Genomic DNA, 9,462 nt, shown 5'->3' on the forward strand with positions numbered 1-9,462 from the left:
TCGGGCAGGTATTTATGCACACTGTCCTACACTGTTGGCACGAACACGTGTCGAAAAAATGGTAGACAGGTTGAAAATAAAGAAAGACGTCATTAACTACTCACTAACACTGAATTAGTACCTACCTGTGCATGTAGACGATCTATATAGAGTGAAAAGCAAATAATGAGTGCGACTTGCAATAAATAAAATTCGATTTACTAACTCTGCTCACGTATTTTGAAAGCTTTTCTAGCCCTCAGAACATTACATCTGCAAGCCAGAAATCCCTTATCACCCGATAAATTGAGCAGAAAAATAAAATGCAATCCTTTTATTGTCTGGGTACTTTTACTCTTTTACGCGTTTTAACCGCTTGTAAATACTGCCATTTAGGAGCATGCACCTCTGGCAGATTATCAATATTAGCGTTAGAGGGTTGTTGGCACTCCATGAGAAAGCCCTAAATATTTTTTCAACGGATATTCTTGCTTACATTCGTCTCTTGCCCTCACACACTCTGTCAAGCATCGAATCGGCCCCGGCATATTGGAACGTTAAACATCGCTCATTGATCAGAAAAACAATGAAACCAAAGCAATTGCAGTTATGTAGTATTAATATAGGTGCCTGCTGTCTTCTACGACCCAAGTAATTGTTATTGTTTTGTTTGGTTATTTCAAATTTTAGCCACTACAGAATTACCTTGTAGCTGAGGCAAAAGGCGACAGCAAATGTAGCTTTACTGTGCCCCTAGCACCAGACTGCTCTTGTAATACAAAAAGCACTAGAACAGAGAATTAGAAATAATACATGAAAACTACAAATCCACTAGTATATCCAAACATACAGCCGAACAAACAATACTTAAAATAAAAGCCATTAAAGCAATTAGACCAACCCCATTAAAAGCCATAAACATGATTTGGGGAAAAATATTAGATTGTTTTCTAAAGCTCTGCGGAAAAGAAATATGTCATATCATATCCATTAAGTTAGGGCAAATATTCAGGAGGTTTGGAATATTGCACTTTAATATTTGTGCCATAGTTAGTTCTGGTTCTAGTTTTAAAGAACTGTCAGTCTAAAATTGTAGTGTGTATCAGGGCTTTTAATGAAAAAAAAAACGCACTTTCGGCTATTAATCTAAAAGAATGCTTCAGACAGTCGTTGGTTGTATAAGGCTTCAAAAGTCTGTATATGGTATAATACAAAGTGGGAAAAAAGATAATCGAAATTCAATAAGTTTTGAGTATACTGAACGCCTTTTTTTCAGCATTATGTACGAACTTTTATATTAGATTGAGATGTAACTCCCCAGACAAGTGAATAGTAATGTAGTCACGTATGAACACCAGCGAAATAAGGGTGACGTTTTAGTCTCATTAGACGTAATGTTCGAAATACATTCAGCATGCCTACAGATTGCGCGATACTGTGTTTGTTTGTAAAGTCCAACCAATGTGTTTATGAAACTGTACTCCTAAATACTTGTATTGAGAAACGCATTTTAATAATGGGTAATAACACGATTAACCTAACAAATATAATTGCTGTTATTATCTGGCGAATAGGCCAAATGCACGAGCATTTCGTCATAAAAATGCACAGTAGCACCACAAATGTACGCTGTCTGTTGTATGCTTCAATTCGAAAATGTAACTCCTATAGCCACTAGCTCCAGTTTAACTTCTACACTCGTTTTCAACTCAAGACGAAAAGGAAATTTTGCAGATTATTCATTGGCCGCGCGAAGGAGATCTTAGATGATTTGGTTGTGTGAGGATGGAACAACGTGTATGGCGTTTGAAGCGTGGTCGTCTCAATAAAAAAAAAATATATATAAAATTTAAAATTCACCAACATATATTTTAATCTCTTGATGAGGGGGAATATTAGTAATGCTCCTTCAGGAGCAGGACTTTTTTTTTTACTACTGTGCTTGAGGTGAGAACGAGTATAGCGTACTTTGTAAAAAATATATGACCTTCAGAACGCAGCTAATGGATTCCAAAGGAAATCACTCCGAGCTCTCCAAGTCTGAAATGTTTAGACATCCTGATTTATTACCTGCTGACGATGAGCCTTTTTTTTTTCTACGCTATGACCGCTATTTTTAGAAAGGGACCTTTTTAAAGATTCGTTTCGCTCGCTTATTTATTTAAATCATGAAACATTTTAGATTACCTCGCTTGAAACATTTAATCAATTGAATGGTATAACATTCCCTCCCAAAAGTCATTAAAGCAATCATTATTTAAATACACATATAAATACGGATCATGGATTGTAATAGTAATACGTGCCCCATAAAAGAGCGTCCATAGAATCAAAATTTCTTATTGAAATTAGCTCTGAATTCAAGTTCTAAAGATATCTAATTCCAAAGCTTTAATTTTTTAGGTGGGAAGAACCATAATTGCAAACAGACGACTCATTTTCGGTCATGTATCCATGACTTTTGATAACTTCCCTAGGTACTCCCCAACATACACCATGTCAGCTCCCTGACGCCACGTAACTGCTGCGGGACTGTTCCTTGCACTGCGCATAAACAGATGATTCATCGAACGCGGATCTGTGTTTTGCGCGAGCGCAGTACCCACACATTGTGTGGGCAAGCGCGGACTTAATTGTTGGTAAACAGTGATGTGGTATGTAGAGAGAGCCAAAAGAACCGAACACACTTACAAGCATCTGTCGCAATCGGCCGTTTTAAATGCACGCCTAGTTGTGAAACGAAGCTTTCCTGAGTACTTCCTTTGCATGCGCGTGTAAAAGCGTATTTATAAATTTTTTTTTTACATATTTCGCCTGTAGCTTTATCTTCCGGCTGCTACTATGCTTCGGTTATAACTTCCGTTGCAGAAAAGTGGGACGTCAGGATTGAACACCAAGGTTCCTGGTAATAAACGTCGTTTCCTGGTAGTGTCTAGGACTTCCCGACAAAATTCCAACTATATAAGACGACGGAGAATTTTCGAGGAAATAGTTGAATTCGATAATACGTGTTGGCTCGCTAAATTTGCAGAGCTTCCTTCACAGACATTCTAATTTAGCTTGAGATCAATATGTATATAGTGCCGTGGCGAGCTAATCATTAGGTGTAGCGGGTGTGATATATGTTTTATTTATATATTGACAGAATAACTTATTTGGGAAATTTGTGACACATATACGTCTTTCCGTCGCAGTACGACGGTCAGATGTACAGAACCTGAAATACTGCCGATGAGAATAGAAAAAAAAAAAGTTGATGTTGGTTTGATAATTTGTGATTTCAGAAAGTAAATAATTCATGACGTAAAGAAACAGGCCAGGTATCGATTATGTTTTGCAGTCGTTCGTTTTTGTGTGTGTGTTCTGAGCTAACAAGGATAATAGGGACTTGAACGTTTCGCTGCTATAATATACGAAGCGCCAGATTCAGCCTGAGCGCAGATACATCCCCACAATTCCCCGCGTCACATGTTGGAATGCAGGGTTGCCGCTTGGGTTTCCAAGGATTTCTGTAGATATAGTTCAATTTCTGTCATACTTAGAGAACATTTATTAGTGCAAGCCAATAATTCAATTAAAACAGGCTAAGGCGGACATGAGTTAGTCAACGTCACACGCATAAATTTGGTTTTTGCCACAAAAGATTACCGACAAAACGCGTCGCTTGGTTACACGCTAAAGCTATTTGACACCAAACACTAAACCTTTTTTTAGATGTATCGGTAGAACATTATGATATAAAGTGCTAACTTTAATTTCTGGAATTCATTCTTCGAAATCGAGTAAATTGCTCCCATATTTTTTATGAAAGTGCCGCACTTGTTTATATACACCCTGAAACATTTGGAGAGTCTACTTTATTACAAAGCACTTGGATCCAATCACTGCAACTTAAGGAAGAAGTTCGGCGATAGACGATATAAAAACAAATATATATATATATATATATATATATATATATATATATATATATATATATATATATATATATATATATATATATTAACACTACAAAGCAGTCTGCGCGGGGGCACTGATTTTCTCGTGCCATCATGGCAGTGTCCGAATTTAGGCTATTTTCTATCTTTATTAGAAGAGCTCACATCTTAGATTTTAGTGATTGCCTCACCCAAGATCTTTGCGGGGAAGTACACGCTTAAAGTTTCTTAGGGTGTAGAGTCTTATAGATCTGTGAGACGGACACTTAAAATGACCTTTACGCCAAAGGCAGTTAGGATTTTCGAACGACCTTTACGTTCTGCCGTGCCAGGCAGCGGAAGTAAATCTCATTTAGACGATATTTGCAGCGACTGAAGTCACGTAACTCGTTCAAACGGACAAATCACGTTCGCGCCAGAAGAGTAATATTTTGGTGGTGTAAATATTGCTTAAAGTTTTTCTTAGGGAAACAAAATATAAAAAAGACAAAATGATGAGTTCAGACGAGTGATTACCACAAAGTCCATTTTAAGCCAAAGCGAAGCGGTTTTTTTTGGCAATTAGCTGCAACCCTGAGAGTCTCCCGCTCATTCGGTCATAACATTGCTCAGTGCTTTCACTCGTTTCCGTGCTTCCGCTACGCTTGTGCCCTGTTCGGTTTAGCGTCGTGCTCGCGCTTGAGTTCCATAGCACAAGTCGGAGGCTCTCCTGCCAATCCTCCCATAGTCGTATCAGCGGCCAGGTCGCCTCAACGCTCCAATGGAAGCTCAGCGACGCCTTCCTACTCGTGGCCGCTCCTCCGTCGTTCGACGTATCGCGCGACGCGAGGTCGAGATACGCAAATATGTGCGTAAAAAAAATGAAATACACACAATACAGTTAGCAATGCACTATTAAATGATGATAAAATATAGAGTAGAGAATCAAATAAAGATAACTCTGGTTGTAAAGAAAGTCGAGAGGAGGGAAACCAAGTGCGAATTAGACGCTGTGAGCCGGAGAGCAGCGGTACGACAAGACCTACTGGATGGCTGGGGCGGTGAGCACAGAAAACTATTATTAGAGCGAGGTCTGTACAAAATATATGCGAAACACGCTCTTTTTCAATAAGGAACGTACGAAAACATTGATTTTAGATATAGGTACGCTCTTCTATCCCAATTCACTTCTCTAGTGTACACCGGCGCTCACGAGACTCGAAAGTACGCCTTTAGCAGCCGTAAAGGAGTTGCGGGAACTGAGGTTCCAAAAAGGACCTTTACGCTCAATGCCATTTGAGTTGCTATGTGGCACTGTTTAAATGACATTTACACTAAACGTCCTTGGGTGTAAATATTCGTTTAGGTGCCCGTCTGACAGGGGTATTAGTCGTTCTTGGCATTTTTTTTATCCAGCATATGATTTCAAAGGGAATGATCGGCATTATTATGTTACACCTCAAGAGGTCGTAGATGACCGTTATTATCTGCATTTTTTTTAATTTGAAATCCAGCACGTGTGTCAGGGTACGCACTTTCATATGCAAAAAGAAATTATATGTTATAGCACCATTTCTGCAAAAAAACAACCGCAAGATTTTTTTTAACATTTTCTTTTTAATTTTTTTTTTCACTAAAATTTGACCGTCGAGCAAAGTGAATGCTACGTTTATGGCGCTTGATTGTTTTACCCAGTTTTGTTGGTTATTGCAAATAAGTCAAAACGGAAACAATGGAAGTAATTTTTGTTGTTAATCCATGACACATGGTGTACTTAAGTATCTTTAAATTAAACGGCTTTGGCATATTGAAAGCCAGAAATAAAAGATGCCAAACATCGCATCTTTGATGTTTTTTGTGACTCATTTGGAGCCATTTATCTTAGAATTTTTTACACATCTTGCGTATAACATACTATGTGCCTGTTGACATGGACACATGGAATACATGGACTATTGGCAGGTACATTTTTAGCTTTATATATTTGCTCGAGATAATTTTTTGCAAAATTTAGTTTTCATCGAAACGCAGAGTTAGACATAAGTTGAGCCTTCATTCTTAAAAACAAACATGTTTAGTGCATATTTTTTATATTGCATCCAATGATGTCAACTTTCGGCGTGCGCAATCAAATCTGCCACTTTTTGTGTTCTATCGTCTTAGACGCTCTTAAACACACGTAATGCACCAGAATCGGCAAAATGGAAGTTTCGGAAGTTTGCTTTACTGCAAAGTTTTTAGCATTAAAATTCTAAGGGAAGGAGGGTTGGACGTGTTCGGGAGAGGGGGACGACGGAAAGAGGCAATGGAGGGTGGGGAGAGGAAAGAGTTGTGTAGCTGTGTAAACGTGCTCCCAATTCAGAAATTCTACATGCGGTGCGTTATTTTCTCTTTTCCTTCGTTTTTTTTTCTTTTTTTTTGTTTGGAGGTTTGGGGGGGGGGGGGGAGGGGGAGTTCATTAGGTCGCTTGAGTCGGGCTACATGTGTTTCTTTATCTCTGCTTGTATCTCTGTTTATCTCACCAGGTCTGTATTTCGTTGCTGTTAAGAGCATGAGACGAGGTCTGCGTCCCGCAATGTTCGTGTTGCCGCTATCATTCCATCTATCTCCTCAACATGTCTGCATTGGAATTTTTTTTTACATTCGAAGTCTATATTCTATATAATATTCAAAACGTGTTATAAACCTTAAGATACCAGGGTACAAATATGGCACCAGAACGTCAAATATGAGATGTTCGAAATTTTAATTTCTACCATTGAATATGCCAAAGCGTTCAGTAAAACCAAGGGAAAAAAATAAGTCATGCGTCAAACATTAGCTGGAAAAATTACTGTAAATTATTTTATTTCTATCCATTCATAGCAGCTGACAAAATTGGGTACACAATTCAAGCCATCTAAGCGTAGCATTTCAACCAAGCCCGCTTCAAAAGTCTTATGGAGAAAAATATTTTTTCCTCAAGTAAATTAAAATATGTTTGTCTTCATTGCTGAAATGAGGCACTAATAAATCATTTTTAAAGAGAGTCAAAGTAGCCAACCCGACACGCGTGTTCAGTTTCAAATGAAAACATTCATCTGCAATGAAACTCGGGTGTCTTAACAGTTTAACACACCAGCAACTAATGGGAAAGCTCACGCGCAGACTGATTTATGCATTGTAGTACCTCAACTCGTGATTCCATATCAAGAGACACTATGCCGCTCTGCATCAATGTACTAAGCAGTGCATGCGCACGTTAAGAGGATACTTAATTCATACCCATAAATAAGAGATTTCTTCGATTGCCTCGATAACACACGTACACTGTGCGACACTATTAGAGCGAACACGAGTATGGATTTTTTTTTTTCACGCGTTAATTGCAAAGGGTACTGGCGAGCGTCAAAATTCACCACTTAAGTTTGGTGACATTTCGGCATATTAAATACCAGAAATGAAAGATGCCACAACATCGCATCTCTGACATTTTCGTGACATATTTAGAGCCGTGTATTTTAGGATGCATTACACATTCTGCGTATTACATATACTACGTTCATGCAGAACTATACAGGGTTACTGGCTGGTACGACATAAGTTTTATTTCATTTTATTTATAAAAACTACAGAGGTGATGGAAAGTGGGCGAGCTGAGCCCTTTCTATAACTACTAGTTATGATGACAGTACGATAATAATAAGAGAAAAACAGAAAACTAGCGACGAGGTTGTTCGCGATAACAGCGTTGCAGAGTCTGCGTTACAAAATAAACTCCCCTCATAAAAAAAAAAAGAAATATTTACATCGCTTGAAGCATTTGTCATAAAAGTGATTATAAAACATGCTCTTAATTCGGACGTTGAGTCCGAATTGAAAGTATGTTAATACTCAAGATCATTATCCTGCCGGAAACATGGTGGCAAAATAATTTTTCTTTTCTTTTCAGCGAAGTTTATTTTATTGCATGCATGTGTTGCCTAGGTACTTAAAACAATGGTCTATAGACGTTCGGTGCCCTTTTAAATGACCCTGAATCGCAGTCGTGCTGCAGGGACCAAATTGGTATCTAGAGCGAGATCAACGTAAACGACATTTAAACGGCAGACTACTTAGCCGATCATGAAGGCGAAACTGCCTCCTTGATTGTTTCTGCAGTTAGCGAGCCGGTTTGTTGACCTTTAAACGATTTGGGAAGTCCCAACACAAAAAAAAAGTGTTGACAATTACGTCCACTTAAGAATATATATATATATATATATATATATATATATATATATATATATATATATATATATATATACTTATTGCTAGGGAGGAGAAGAGAAAAATAGGTCTGTGCAATCTGAAACTACATAAGTTGGCGGCAGGTCTCGAGCTTTTACGCCACCTACGGGACGCCAGCTCTAGGCACTGATTGTTCAGGAGTGGTGCACTCGAGTTAAAGTGCAACTCGTTCTCAATCACTGAGCTACACCTATTCATCCAGAACGGCTGCGCAGCCTCCTGTAGGTGCCGTCAAAAAAAAAGAAAAAACAGGAAGAAAACAGTTCGTTCTTTTTTTAAATTTTGGAGTGGTTGGAAGAGATGTCTATAATCCTAGCTTGAGAAAGTTAACAGAAACGGCGCCGGTGTTCTGCATATCCATCTGCTTCTACGTACGAACTGACGCACAAAGTTTGGCATTTTGTCGTCTTTTGATATATTCACAATTGAGGTAGGGGCATTACCTCAATTATAATTGATAAGGTGGCGACGGAGTTCCCAAGCCGGAGGCATCTGGAAACACGCCCCTACTGCTTGTGGAGACGTTGGCTGTTTTCCAGAGTCCGATAATTAGACGCAGTAAGCTTATCAATAGCTTTCGTGTCTGCGAGCTCCGATTTGATCAGGCCACCTAGCAGTGTTACTTCAACACGGTAGTAGAATAAGCACGGACCGGAGAGGGGGAGGGGGAGGCGGGGGTGGTATTTCACGAGTAGGAGCGGGTTGCTTTTTTATGAGGCTTGAGTTAGGCGGCGCAAACTGTCGCCCTTATAATTGTACAGCCAACACCCATTTATTCACTTATACACGTCCCTGTTGTGACATATCTCGTCTGCTGCGAGGTGCGGAACCATATAAGGAGCAAAACGGGGCCGCTAGAAAAAATTAAAGTCGTATTCTTAAAAATTACAACGGCAAACAATAATAAGGATTGCAAGAAAGATACTACGAGATTATCGTAACCACTTGTAGCGAAGATCCTGCTGCCATATTTGGAGGATAAATTTTGCTAAACAAAATTGTCATCCGCTTATACCCGGTGCTTGATAGACGGCTTCGACTGAGCCCCCCCCCCCTCTTCTCCTCCCCTGGGAGAGGAGGGGGCTCAGGCCCCTGGGGAAGGTGGGAGATCCACCAACGATGATGTCACGAAAGGGCCGTGTCATCTGAATGGCATTGCTCCAGCAACATAGTTGCGAAATAGGGCACGCGAATTTCGAGGCATATATGACGTCGCCATGCCAATTAGGGGAAACGAACCATGTTTGTTTTGCGTCATGTAAATTAGAAAGAATCCGTCAGCGCTTGTTCTGAAAAT

This window comes from Ixodes scapularis, unplaced genomic scaffold (assembly GCF_016920785.2).
Source record: "Ixodes scapularis isolate PalLabHiFi unplaced genomic scaffold, ASM1692078v2 PGA_scaffold6__148_contigs__length_123643588, whole genome shotgun sequence".
Lineage (NCBI taxonomy): Eukaryota > Metazoa > Arthropoda > Arachnida > Ixodida > Ixodidae > Ixodes > Ixodes scapularis.